At 46.2% G+C, this 13,512-nt stretch overlaps 1 protein-coding gene across 3 annotated transcripts in view; it reads right to left on the minus strand.

The window, feature by feature from the left end:
• DEDD2 (death effector domain containing 2) overlaps window positions 1-10,956 on the minus strand; it is a 118,783-nt gene extending 107,827 nt beyond the window's left edge. The window contains exon 1 of one of the 3 annotated variants that reach the window (XM_069201382.1): window positions 10,861-10,956. The gene's annotated coding sequence lies outside the window, so the exon portion shown is untranslated. Of the gene's footprint in view, window positions 1-10,657 lie in introns of all 3 variants that reach the window. The other 2 variants (XM_069201384.1, XM_069201383.1) reach the window with 2 other exon arrangements.
• Window positions 10,957-13,512: the final 2,556 nt, after the last annotated feature.

Raw genomic sequence — 13,512 nt, forward strand, 5'->3', positions numbered from 1 at the left:
CAGGACCACTGCAAGGGTCCTCCGCATATATGCTGAAGTCCCCTAGAATAGTGCAGTTGGGAGAATTTACAGGCATAGGCTGCTACAATCTCTGGAAAGACTTAAAGAACTTCCCACAAGAGCAAGGGGCCGATATATCAAGATACCCGAGAAGGTAAAAGTGGCATCTAGTGCCTGTGAAAATGCTAAGCTCTCACATTCTGGAATAAAAAGGGAATTATTGGAACACTGAATTGAATTTTTATAAATAATTCCGATTTCGCCACCTCTGCCCCATGATCTATCAAGGCAAAGGATTAAATAGTTAGGGGGCAGAGACAATCACATCAGGAATGGAGCCCTCTAGCAGCCAGGTTTCAGTTAGAAATAGAACATCTGGCTCACAATCATCAAGCAGCGAAAAATATGCAGTTTATGTGCAGAAAGGGAGCGGCAGTTTAATAACAAACTTAGAAATATGTTCCTTCTCCCTTACTATATTTTAGAGGGATATGTGATGAGAAATAGATTTACGGGAATTATATCTGATGGTCAATGGATTTAAATCGGGTAAGCAATGAGCCATGGTCCCTGTTGATTTATTAAGGTCTAAAAGCGCATCCCTTGTGTAGACCATTCTGACAGGGGTTCAAGCAGGGTACATCTGTCCCCTGGACTCTGCTGGAGGCGGACAGGGAGAGATGGGCTTGCCTTTGGCGTGCCAGCAGCACGCCTGCTGCGCACGTCTGCTTGCAGTGTGACGTTTAAGGAGCAGGGAGCCTGGGAGGAGAATGACACATGAAAGAACCACATACTCTAATAAAGTACCTCTATTTTTGTAAGAGTAACATACTAGAATACTGAATAGGCAGTCCAAACTGGAGGTAAGTAAACACTATTATGTACACATTAGCCATCAGTAAGTAGCACAGAAAGCAATAGGCATTGGTAAAAGCAATCGCAAATAGTGCAGGCCCTCGAGGAGGCCCAAACTATATACTAAAAAAGTGGAATGTGAAAGGCAGTCCCCCACCCAAGGAAGGGGAATCAGTGAAAGGGAGCTGGAGGAACTAGGAACCCCAAGAGGTGAGTACTAGAGTGACCCCTAGCGACCAGGAAAGCAGAGGTAATTAACTGGTTTCCCCCAAAACAAAAAGGAGGACTTTAGAAAAGGATTATGCAAGATTCAACCAAGAATGGAAGAACCCAAATGTGGATCCTGACAGAAGAGGACCTGCAAAGGAAGGGTATCAAGTCCAGTTCAAGTTGGAGTGTCCGAGTGTGGCAGGAGCCACTACCAACCCTTCTGTTGATGCAGGACCAGGTCGGTGGTGGACAAAGAAGGTCAGCAGTATAGCACAGGAGCTAAAGAGGACTCCCAGGAGTGATGCAAGTGATGACCCACGTCGGCTATGAGGTTGCACTGGGTTAGTGGTGCTGGAAAACCAACAAGCCTTGGCAAATGCAAGATACTGTAAAGGTTTGTAAGGCTGAAGAGGATCAGCAAGGTCCAGGGAACTCGACCAAATGAGGGAAGCCCAGGGTGACCCTCAGCAGCTGAGAGAGTCACATGAAGAGGAGGCAGCCCCCACAGGCAACCCAGTAGCAGCAGGCACAGGAGTCACAGTGAAGCCCACACAGCACACTTGGAGTAGTGTCCGACGTTGCTGAAGAAGCGGGCAGGAGACAGTGCATTGCAGGAAGAAGTGCTGGAGGCCAGGACTACACGGAGCCTGAAGATACCTTGGTGGAGGAACAAACAAGCCCTGGTAGCTGCAAGAGTCGCAGTGCACATGGGTACTGTCCTGCAAAGAGAGGCAAGGGCTTACTTTCTCTCAAGTTGGACAGCTGGCAGAGAGGACCAATGGGACCACTACAGAACACCACCTGTGAGGCAGGATCCACTAAGCTCCGGAGGAGAGATGATCCACATAGCCTGTAGTCGCTGCAGTTGGTGCCTGCAGGGGAGTGACTCGTTCACTCCAAGGGAGATTCCTTATTACTTCTGGTACAAGCTCAAGACCCACCACCCTCAGAGGATGCACAGCCGGGGAAATGTTGGAGTTGTTGGAAGGAGTCTGAGAAAGTGTTATAGAGTGGAGTTGTCACTGAAGTTGCAGTGGTAGGGTCCAGTTGCAGTCTAAGTGGCCAGAAGACTAAATAAAACGATGCAGAGGAATCCAGCAGGAATCTTAAACGCTGAATCTGAGGACCCATCCAAGGAGACCTTAAATAGTCCAGAAAGAAGGTTTGGTCACCTAGCTGTGACCACCTAGTTGAAAGGCGAGGGGGGGGCAGGGGGCAGCTACCTGACCACTCAGGTGCTCCCAGGGGGGCCTCTGCTCATGTTGGATTCAATATGGCAGAATCAAGTGACCATCTGGAGGAGCTCTGGGCACCACCCCCCTTTGGTGGTGATGGAAAGAGAAATGGTCACTCCCCTTTCTTTTGTCTAGTTTCACACCACAGCAGGGACCGGGGGGGGGGGGGGGGGGGGGGGTCACTGGACAGGTGCAAACCGGTTTATGCAAGGAGGGCACCAGATGTGTTCCTCAAAGCATACCAGTGGCTTTGGGAGGCTACCACTCGCCAACCTTGTAACACCTATTTCCAAGGGAGAAGGTGTTGCCTTCCCCTCCCACAGGAAATCTTTTGTTCTGCCTTAGCTGGTCTAGCAGCAGAAGGGCAGGAACATGTCTGAGGGGAGGCAGCAGCGCCGGCTGCACTGAAACCCCCAGAAGACTGGTAGGAGCAATGCTGGGGGTCCTCCAAGGAGCACCACGAAGGTGCATGGAATCATACAACCAATACTGTCAACAGTATTGGGCTACGATTCTCACATGTTTGATACCAAACATGACCAGGTTCGGAGTTACCATTATGTAGCTGGACACAGATAGTGACCTGTGTTCAGTACATGGGTAAAGCTTCCCCACACTTGCAAAGTCCAGTGTAATAGAAGTGGGGTTCACAGGGGCATCTCTGCTAATGCAGGGGTGCCCTCACACACAAGTACCTGCACCCTGCCATCTGGGCTAGGAGGGCCTACCACAGGGGTAACTTACAGTGACCTATAGGGGTAAGGTGCATGCACCTTTTCACACAGCCTGCAGTGACAGGCCTGCAGACAGATTTTGCATGGGCTCCCATGGGTTACAATACATGCTGCAGCCCATGGTGAACCACTGGTGTCCCAATACCTTGGGTAGTCAAGTACTATATACCAGGGACCTATATGGGGAAAACAGTATGTCAATTGTGGAGCGTACAAAGTCCTGAGCAACCAAATTTAGAAGGGGAAAGCACAATCAGCAAAAACAGTCAGAACAGTAACAGCAGGAAAAAAGTTGGGGAAACCATGCCAAAAAGAGGGTTCTTTCATAACCACTTCGCTGCCAGGCCTTTTCCCCCTCCTGTGCCGAGCCTTTTTTTTGGGGGCTATTTGGGACAGTTCGCGCTTAGGCCCTCATAACTTTTTGTTCACATAAGCTACCCACGCCAAATTTGCGCCTTTTTTTCCCCAACATCCTAGGGATTCTAGAGGTACCCAGACTTCGTGGGTTACCCAGAAGGAGGCCAAGAAATTAGCCAAAATACAGTGAAAATTTAGTTTTTTTCAAAAAATGTGGAAAAAGGGGCTGCAGAAGAAGGCTTGTGGTTTTTTTCCCCCTGAAAATGGCATCAACAAAGGGTTTACGGTGCTAAAATCACCAGCTTCCCAGCTTTCAGGAACAGGCAGACTTGAATCAGAAAACCCAATTTTTCAACACAATTTTGCCATTTTACTGGGACATACCCCATTTTTACGATTTTTTGTGCTTTCAGCCTCCTTCCAGTCAGTGACAGAAATGGGTGAGAAACCAAAGCTGGATCTCAGAAAGCTACACATTTCTGAAAAGTAGACAAAATTCTGAAATCAGCAAGGGGTAATTTGTGTAGATCCTACAAGGGTTTCCTACAGAAAATAAATGGGAAAAAAATATATTGAAATTGAGGTGAAAAAAATCAGCAATTTCTCTACGTTTTTCTCTGTAACATTTTCCTGCAATGTCAGATTTTTTAACGCAATATACCGTTACGTCTGCTGGACTCTTCTGGTTGCGGGGATATATAGGGCTTGTAGGTTCATCAAGAACTCTAGGTACCCAGAGCCAATAAATGACTTGCACCCTGCCTTGGGTTTTCATTCTATACCGGGTATACAGCAATTCATTTGCTGAAATATAAAGAGTAAAAAATAGCCATCAAGAAAACCTTTGCATTTCCAAAATGGGCCAAGATAAGGTATTGAGGAGCAGTGGTTATTTGTACATCTCTGAATTCCGGGGTGCCCATACTAGCATGTGAATTGCAGGGCATTTCTCAAATAGACGTCTTTTTTACACACTCTTATATTTGGAAGGAAAAAATGCAGAGAAAGGTAGGGGGCAATAACCCTTGTTTTGCTATTCTATGTTCCCCCAAGTCTCCCGATAAAAATGATACCTCACTTGTGTGGGTAGGCCTAGCGCCCGCAACAGGAAATGCCCCAAAACACAATGTGGACACATCCCATTTTTTGACAGAAAACACAGCTGTTTTTTGCAAAGTGCCTAACTGTAGATTTTGGCCTCTAGCTCAGCCGGCACCTAGGGAAACCTACCAAACCTGTGCATTTTTGAAAACTAGAGACCTAGGGGAATCCAAGATGGGGTGACTTGTGGAGCTCTGACCAGATTCTGTTGCCAAGATTCCTTTGCAAAACTCAACATTTGGCAAACAAAAAAACTAAAAAAACTTTTTCTTCACATTTCAGTGACAAGTTCTGGAATATGAGAGGAGCCACAAATTTCCTTCCACCCAGCGTTCCCCCAGGTCTCCCGATAAAAAAGGTACCTCACTTGTGTGGGTGGGCCTAGCGTCCACAAAAGGAAATGGCCCAAAACACAACGTGGACACATCACATTTTTTCACAGAAAACAGAGGTGTTTTTTGCAAAGTGCCTACCTATGGATTTTGGCCTCTAGCTCAGCCGGCCCTAGGGGAGGCAGAAATGGCCTAAAATAAATTTGCCCCCTCCCCCGGGGGAGTGACCCTTGCCTATGGGGTCGCTCCCCTTGCGTGAAGACGCAAAAAAAAAGATCCCCAGTGCCTAGTGGTTTCTGCCCTCCCTGGGGGCAGATTCACCTAAAATCGGCCTATTTGCCCCCAAGGGGGGCAGAAATGGTCTAAATACAACTTGCCCCTCCAGGGGAGTGACCCTTGCCTAAGGGGTCGCTCCCCATCGCTAAAAAAAACACACACAAAAAAAAAAATTAGCCCTGGCGCCTAGAGGTTTCTCCCCCCCCAGAAACGGGCCTAGAACCCATTAATGGTGGCAGCAACTTAATACCTAGGGACAAAGAGCACTCAGAAACCCCTAAAATCCCCAAAGAGATTGTCCCCAAATGTGAGGGTGATGACATCACCAAGTGGTTCAAAGCCTTTGGATGGGCCTGTGGGGCCAAAAGATTGAAAACGTCTCAAAAAGGGAGCTCTCCCTTGGGAACTGTTCACTAGTTAATTATAGAGATAGGCTCCTCACACCAACACTCAGCTGCACAAATTATGGCAGAAATCATTATATTAGAGCTCTGATACTATAGCAGGGCTAGTTCTATAGTATGGCTTGAATACTTCTTACTTCTTTATTTTGCAATCTTTCCACAGATCTACATACTCAGGCAGGCAGTAGCAGTAAGCAATAGTTTCAATGGTTGTAATGCCCTTTTTTAGTCTTTTTAAACCTTTTATGTTTTAAGGGGTTTCACCACCTATTTTCTTATCTCCCATACTGAGAAAGGTTGGAGCTTTACTCCCGACAAGGGTCAGAAGTAAAACTTTGTCCAGGGCTGAGGAAAAAGTGGTTAAATGGTAAATGAACTTGGAAATGCTTAATAGATTTTGCATGAGCAAAATCACCCTTACAGTTCACGGATTACTGGTCTACATCTGTAAATTCTGGTGAATGCACGAAATATGCAAATTTGCAATAACGCAAAGACATACCATGGGTGAAACTTTGACTTTCTTTAAGAATTGGGCCCCTAATTAGTTCTAGCTTTAACAGACTTACTGTTTCATTACAATTCTCCCTCTCTGTCCATCTATCTGCCTGCTTCACTGTGAATGAACCTACCTCCAGAACCCACTCGTACTCACTCAGCACCTGAATACATTCACATGTGACAAGTTCCACACTCTACAAATCCATGTTACATTACAATATCACAATCTGCTTTTTCACAAGGAGCATATCGGCACACAAATTTGTTTGGTTCAGTGTCAGGAAATAAAGTCTACTAGATGCCAGGAGGAGAAAAAAAAAAATAGTGTGGTTGTGGCTACGCCCCACCCCTACTGAAGGGGGTAACAGTCTTTCAGCTCTCTCCCCGCATATCAAATCATCTTACCCCAGGGCAAGCAAGAGGACATTTGATTATTTCGGGTTTTGGTTTTACATTTGGGCCACAAAATTGTCCCACTTGGAACGGTGAGAGCTGCACTTTTGGGACTTTGGGATGCTGCCATGTACAAAACTCCACACAGAAATGTGGGAAAAATTTGATTTTTTAGCTAAATTTGAAGTTCACTGAGGATTTTGGGTAAGAAAACACTGGGGGATCCACGCAAGTCACATCTCCCTGGACTCCCTTGGGTGTCTAGTTTTAAAAAATGGCTGGGTTTGGTAGGTTTCCCTAGATGGCTGAGGTTTGCAAAGGATTCTGGGTAACAGAACCTGGTGAGAGCCCCACAAGTCACCCCATCTTGGATTCCCCTAGGTGTCTAGTTTTTAAAAATGCACTGGTTTGGTAGGTTTCACTAGGTGCCAGCTGAGCTAGAGGCCAAAATCTACAGCTAGGCACTTTGCAAAAAACACATCAGATTTCAATGTAAAAATGTGATGTGTCCATGTTGCGTTTCCTTGTTGCGAGCATTAGACCTACCCACGCAAGTGAGGTACCATTTTTATCTGGAGACTTGGGGAACACAGAATAGCAAAACAAGTGTTATTGCACAATATCCCTGCGACCAGAAGAGTCCAGCAGACGTAACAGTGTACTGCTTTAAAAAAATCTGACATTGCAGGAAAAAGTTAGAGTAAAATGTTGAGAAAAATTAATTTTTTCAATTTTTTATTTCAGCTGTTATTTTCTGTAGGGAAGCCTTGCAAGATCTACACAAATTACCCCTCGCTGAATTCAGAAATGTTTAGCTTTCTGGGATCCAGCATTGGTTTCACCCCCATTTCTGTCACTAACAGGAAGGAGGCTGAATGCACGAAAAATACTAAAAATGGGGTATGTCCCAGTAAAGTGCCAAAATTGTTGAAAAATTGGGTTTTCTGATTCAAGTCTGCCTGTTCCTGAAAGCTGGTGATTTTAGCAACGCAAACACCTTGTTGATGCCATTTTCAAGGGGAAGGGGGGAGGAGCCACACGCCTTCTTCTGCAGCCCTTTCCCCCCCCCCCCATTTTTTGGTGGATTTTTTTTTTCTTATTTTGGCTAATTTCTCGGTATCCTTCAGGGGAACCTACTAACTCTGGGTACCTCTATTATCCCTAGGATGTTGGGGAAAAAAAAGGACGTAAATTTGGCATGGGTAGCTTATGTGGACAAAAAGTTTGTGCTTCAGGAGTTGGGCCTACTTGTCCCAAAGGACAAAATAAACTTGCTGTCCTTGACCCCAAACAATGTCTTGTGCATCGGGCTATAGGAATTCCACACCCCTGGAGATGGGCTGGCCTTTTTTCCGAACTGTACCTTCAGGTTGTACAACCCTTTTCTTCAGAGGTTTTTCTGCAGCTGCAGGGGGCGCAACAATCAAAACATTTATAGAGCGCGCTACTCACCTGTGAGGGTCTCAAGGTGCTGTAACAGAGCTCAGAATTAACCCCAACACTGTTCAATCTGTGTGTGCCCCTTAGCTGAGGGGGTTCAAGCGTTTTAGCTTTAAAATTGTGTCATTCACCAACGACCGCTGATTATTACTCTCAGGATGAGGTGTTTTCAGACAGCTGGTTTCTTGCCTGATCAAGTGGAGAATACATGAATACAAGTTGCTCATACAGGGAGTGCAGAATTATTAGGCAAATGAGTATTTTGACCACATCATCCTCTTTATGCATGTTGTCTTACTCCAAGCTGTATAGGCTCGAAAGCCTACTACCAATTAAGCATATTAGGTGATGTGCATCTCTGTAATGAGAAGGGGTGTGGTCTAATGACATCAACACCCTATATCAGGTGTGCATAATTATTAGGCAACTTCCTTTCCTTTGGCAAAATGGGTCAAAAGAAGGACTTGACAGGCTCAGAAAAGTCAAAAATAGTGAGATATCTTGCAGAGGGATGCAGCACTCTTAAAATTGCAAAGCTTCTGAAGCGTGATCATCGAACAATCAAGCGTTTCATTCAAAATAGTCAACAGGGTCGCAAGAAGCGTGTGGAAAAACCAAGGCGCAAAATAACTGCCCATGAACTGAGAAAAGTCAAGCGTGCAGCTGCCACGATGCCACTTGCCACCAGTTTGGCCATATTTCAGAGCTGCAACATCACTGGAGTGCCCAAAAGCACAAGGTGTGCAATACTCAGAGACATGGCCAAGGTAAGAAAGGCTGAAAGACGACCACCACTGAACAAGACACACAAGCTGAAACGTCAAGACTGGGCCAAGAAATATCTCAAGACTGATTTTTCTAAGGTTTTATGGACTGATGAAATGAGAGTGAGTCTTGATGGGCCAGATGGATGGGCCCGTGGCTGGATTGGTAAAGGGCAGAGAGCTCCAGTCCGACTCAGACGCCAGCAAGGTGGAGGTGGAGTACTGGTTTGGGCTGGTATCATCAAAGATGAGCGTGTGGGGCCTTTTCGGGTTGAGGATGGAGTCAAGCTCAACTCCCAGTCCCACTGCCAGTTCCTGGAAGACACCTTCTTCAAGCAGTGGTACAGGAAGAAGCCTGCATCCTTCAAGAAAAACATGATTTTCATGCAGGGCAATGCTCCATCACACGCGTCCAAGTACTCCACAGCGTGGCTGGCAAGAAAGGGTATAAAAGAAGGAAATCTAATGACATGGCCTCCTTGTTCACCTGATCTGAACCCCATTGAGAACCTGTGGTCCATCATCAAATGCGAGATTTACAAGGAGGGAAAACAGTACACCTCTCTGAACAGTGTCTAGGAGGCTGTGGTTGCTGCTGCACGCAATGTTGATGGTGAACAGATCAAAACACTGACAGAATCCATGGATGGCAGGCTTTTGAGTGTCCTTGCAAAGAAAGGTGGCTATATTGGTCACTGATTTGTTTTGTTTTTGAATGTAAGAAATGTATATTTGTGAATGTTGAGATGTTATATTGGTTTCACTGGTAATAATAAATAATTGAAATGGGTATATATTTGTTTTTTGTTAAGTTGCCTAATAATTATGCACAGTAATAGTCACCTGCACACACAGATATCCCCCTAACATAGCTAAAACTAAAAACAAACTAAAAACTACTTCCAAAAATATTCAGCTTTGATATTAATTAGTTTTTTGGGTTCATTGAGAACATGGTTGTTGTTCAATAATAAAATTAATCCTCAAAAATACAACTTGCCTAATAATTCTGCACTCCCTGTAGCTGTCTGAACTTAAACGCTTAAAAAAAAAAAAAAAAAAAAAAAAAAAAAAGTGCTGGTGTTGGGGAAACAGCACTATTTGGACCACAGTATGGTTCCCTCGTGTATTGGGACCTGTTTCGATTCCTAAACAGACAATTAAGAATCTTGGCATGTGGTTAGACATGAATTTCACCTTTGATGATCAAGTTATGTGGACTCTAAACTGTGGAACACTCTTCTGCTTGATTTAACATGTATTGTTTGCACATCACCAAGCTAAGTGTTCCGATTCGTTTTTATCCTATTCAAATATGTGTGTTGTCACACAAGTACAAAAAATTACTTTCGGAAATACTGAAATATATCTTGAAATGTTGGACAGTTGACCTATTAGCTATTTAAATGTATTAGGAAAACACCGGGGTTACTAGGGCCAGGCACCTTTGGGGAGACCTCCTAAGACAATGTTACTAGACTAGGACCAGACACCATTTTTGGTGGGGTGGGGGCATCCTCCTATGCCGGTGGTACTAGGACTTGGCACCTTTCGGGGACATGTCCTAAGCTGGTGTTACTAGCACCAGGCACCTTCGGGCAACCTACTACAATGGTGTTACTAGACTAGGGCCAGTAACTTCTCTCCTCATTATCAGCAGTTCTCCTTATCCACCCCCTTCAGCTCCCACCTGCCATCGCTCCCCTCGGGTGCTTCTTCCCTCATCTACTTCCTCCGTACCCCATACCCGGATACTAGCTCCTCTCTCTGTAGTCCTCATCCGCCAGCCTCCCACCCCAGACCACCCTCTCCACAGCCATCACCCTATCCTTCAGTCATTCTCACCCCAGGCCCCAGCTAACCCCTCCCTCTCATCCCAGGCCCCGGAAACCCACTCTCTCCACAACCATTACCCTTCCCTCCTCTGTCTCCTATCTTCTGTCATTCTCGCCCCAGGCCCCAGCTAACCCCTCCCTCTCCTCCCAGGCCCCGAATATCCTCTCTCTCCACAGCCGTTACCCTTCCCTCCTCAGCACCCTATCCTTCAGTCATTACCAGGCTCCGGGTAACCACTCTATCCACAGCCGTTACTCTTCCCTCCTCAGGCCCCTATCCTTCAGTTAGTGCCTCGGCCCCGAGCACGTCACCTCCATCATCTACGGTCGTTGTCCTCACTTCCTCAGGCCCTCCGGTGCCTCTCACCCCCCCCCCCCCGCCCCAAGGTACCCCACCCTCCAATCCTTGGGTGCGGTACTCACGCGTCTCTCCTCAGCCGTCTCACCGCGACCTTCTGGTATCTTCTCAGGTCCGAATCGTTCTGACGAGGGCGCGCACGTCACAAGGGAAGCGCGAGAAAAACAACCGTCACCAGAACAACACGCATGCGCGTGGATCTGGCCACGCCCTGTCACGGAGCGCGCGACACGGAAAACAGAGAATAGTCTGGCAACAACTCCACCGCGCAGGCGCACTTCGGGACTGCGCGCGCTCTTCGCAGCAGTGAAGCTGAGCGGGGCACGAGCCAGTCAGCTGTGCGCCCTCCCGCTAGCCTGTGACAGCGCGCGCCCCCTCACAGCTGCGTCACAATCGCTTGCGTGAGAGGGGAGTTTGTGGTGGCGCTGGCAGCGCGAGAGAAACATCTTTACCTTTTCAATTTGTATATAATTTCTAGTCACTAGGCTTGTTATCAAGAAGCTGGAACTCTCTTCTTTGAAATACATATAAAATGAAAACAAAACAAATATATTTAAGATTTATAATATATAGTTTACGTTTCAATGGTTCAGTTTTGCATCGTACCGCTAAAAAGCTCACATTTTATTGATGGTAAGCGCTCATGAGAGTGGAAGCCGCTGACGGGCTTTCGTGTTGTGGTGACGCGTCGCTCCGATACCTGCCGAAGGGAATGTGAGGCGCAGTCGTGACAGGTGGGGCGCGCGCTTCCGCCGCCTGAGCGCGAGCCCTCTCAGAGCTCGCGCTGCGGGCGCGCGCGCTGACTGCAGCCGAGCCGAGAGGAAGCGACGACAAAATGGCGGCTGCGAGGTAAATAATGGACGTCATGAGTCAGCAGCAGGCAGAGCGGCTCTAGAGATACTTCTGCGCACCTCATCCCTTCCAGGGAGGATGTCGGGGTCTACCCGAGAAATAATGGGCCATTTTACACTCAGAATTGGCCAGTTATTGGGAGTTCTACATTGGTAACTGAATCTGGGGGATATTTTCTTTTTAACTGAGGGCTTCTGAGTGACGTCAGAGCGAAGCAGGAGTTATTTAGGCTGTTTATAAGAACCCAGAGTGAAAACATCCCCATAATTCACTTTTTACCCATCTTTGAGTTCGTTATGTATGGCCCTCAGAGCCTGCTGCTCTTGCTTTAATGTGCTTGGCAGGGAAGTAATGGGGAGCAGTACATAACAAGGCCGCCCCAAAGGCCTCCCACCACATTCCCTTATCCTCCTCTGGGCCTTCCTCATCCCTCCTCCCAATCCTGCTGTGCTTTCTGCGCGAGCGGCACTGGCAGGCCTCGTGAGGCCCAGCCGGAGAAGCTGGAATTCCTTTATGGTGTGGCAACAGTGGAGAGCAGCCTCTGTTAACAGCTGTTGCTGCCTCTTAGCAGCAGCATCTTTAGAATCTGGCATTCACGTTAGAGGCTCTGAGTAAGAGCCTTACATAACATATCAAATTATAGACGGCTAACCGTGACTGTCCCAGTTAATTACCGGTAATCTTCATTATCCTTTGTCCGTCTCGCCCTCTTCGCACTCATTACAAGTGAGGTGATGTTACCTCAGAACAGGAGGATCCCCCAAACCAGCCCATCCACCCAGCCTGGGTGTAAGAATGGGAGCTGGCACTCCTGGCCCTTTCTGTATATATCCGAGCCCTTTGTCAAAAGACTGAAAGGAGGGAGGGAGGGTGGGTGGGATGTAATGACCATGACGAGGATGGTATGGTCTAAGGATAATGAAGATTTTCAGTAAGTGTTCAGGACATTACCCCTACGTCCCTCGTCCTCATCCCACTTATTGCTAAAGAGGTATACCAAAACTTAAGTCCTTTGACCCTATAAAGAACCATAGCCTTGATAACGCAACACCCAAAATCTTTAATAGAAAATAAACAGAATAAATGAAATAAATAGTTTATAATCGAAACTCATGACGTACTTGTAAAGCTGTGTTCAACACAACAGTGCCCAGCTTCAACTGACAATCCAAAAGGGAATGAAGACAATAATGTCATGCAAAGACATGCTCTAAAACCCAGGTGGCTGCTTTGCAAATTTCCTGGATCTGTACTCCCCAGGATTCTGCCCAGGAAGTGACTATCCTTCTGGTGGATCTTTCCTGGATAAACATTTGAAGCCAAATCCTTCAATGGTTACCCCTTGCAGATTGTCCGTAAGTCCTAAAGAAGTAATCTGTCTTTCCGTATTCAGGCCTAGAAAAATCATAAAAATGTTACTAGACCCGCAGGTCGAGTAACTTTAATAATCTACTTGACCTAACTGTAATGTACTTGACCGTTAAACAGGTCTGAAATTGTGTGATCCTAGGCAAATCGTGTACAGAGTGGCTTTTTCTTCATTCTCACATATGATTGCAACTTCAAATATGTGAGCTCAGCATTCCTGCAGTACAAAATAGAAGTTTGTTTGATTTATTAGACTAAAGTTTGCTGCATGCATTACAAGAATGAATCCCACATATAGGGGACACATGACTTCTTTTAGTTTACTAACAGCATTGATTGCCATCAGGGCAAGATTGTTTATCAGTTTGTTTAAACACTCAATTTTAATAAATATATTACTAAACCATGATTTGGTAGCATATTGACATCTACATACAGTACATTTCCAAAACATTTACAAAAACCTCTCCACTAACTTGCAGCTTTACTGATAAAAC

This window comes from Pleurodeles waltl, chromosome 7, assembly GCF_031143425.1.
Source record: "Pleurodeles waltl isolate 20211129_DDA chromosome 7, aPleWal1.hap1.20221129, whole genome shotgun sequence".
Taxonomy (NCBI): Eukaryota; Metazoa; Chordata; class Amphibia; order Caudata; family Salamandridae; genus Pleurodeles; species Pleurodeles waltl.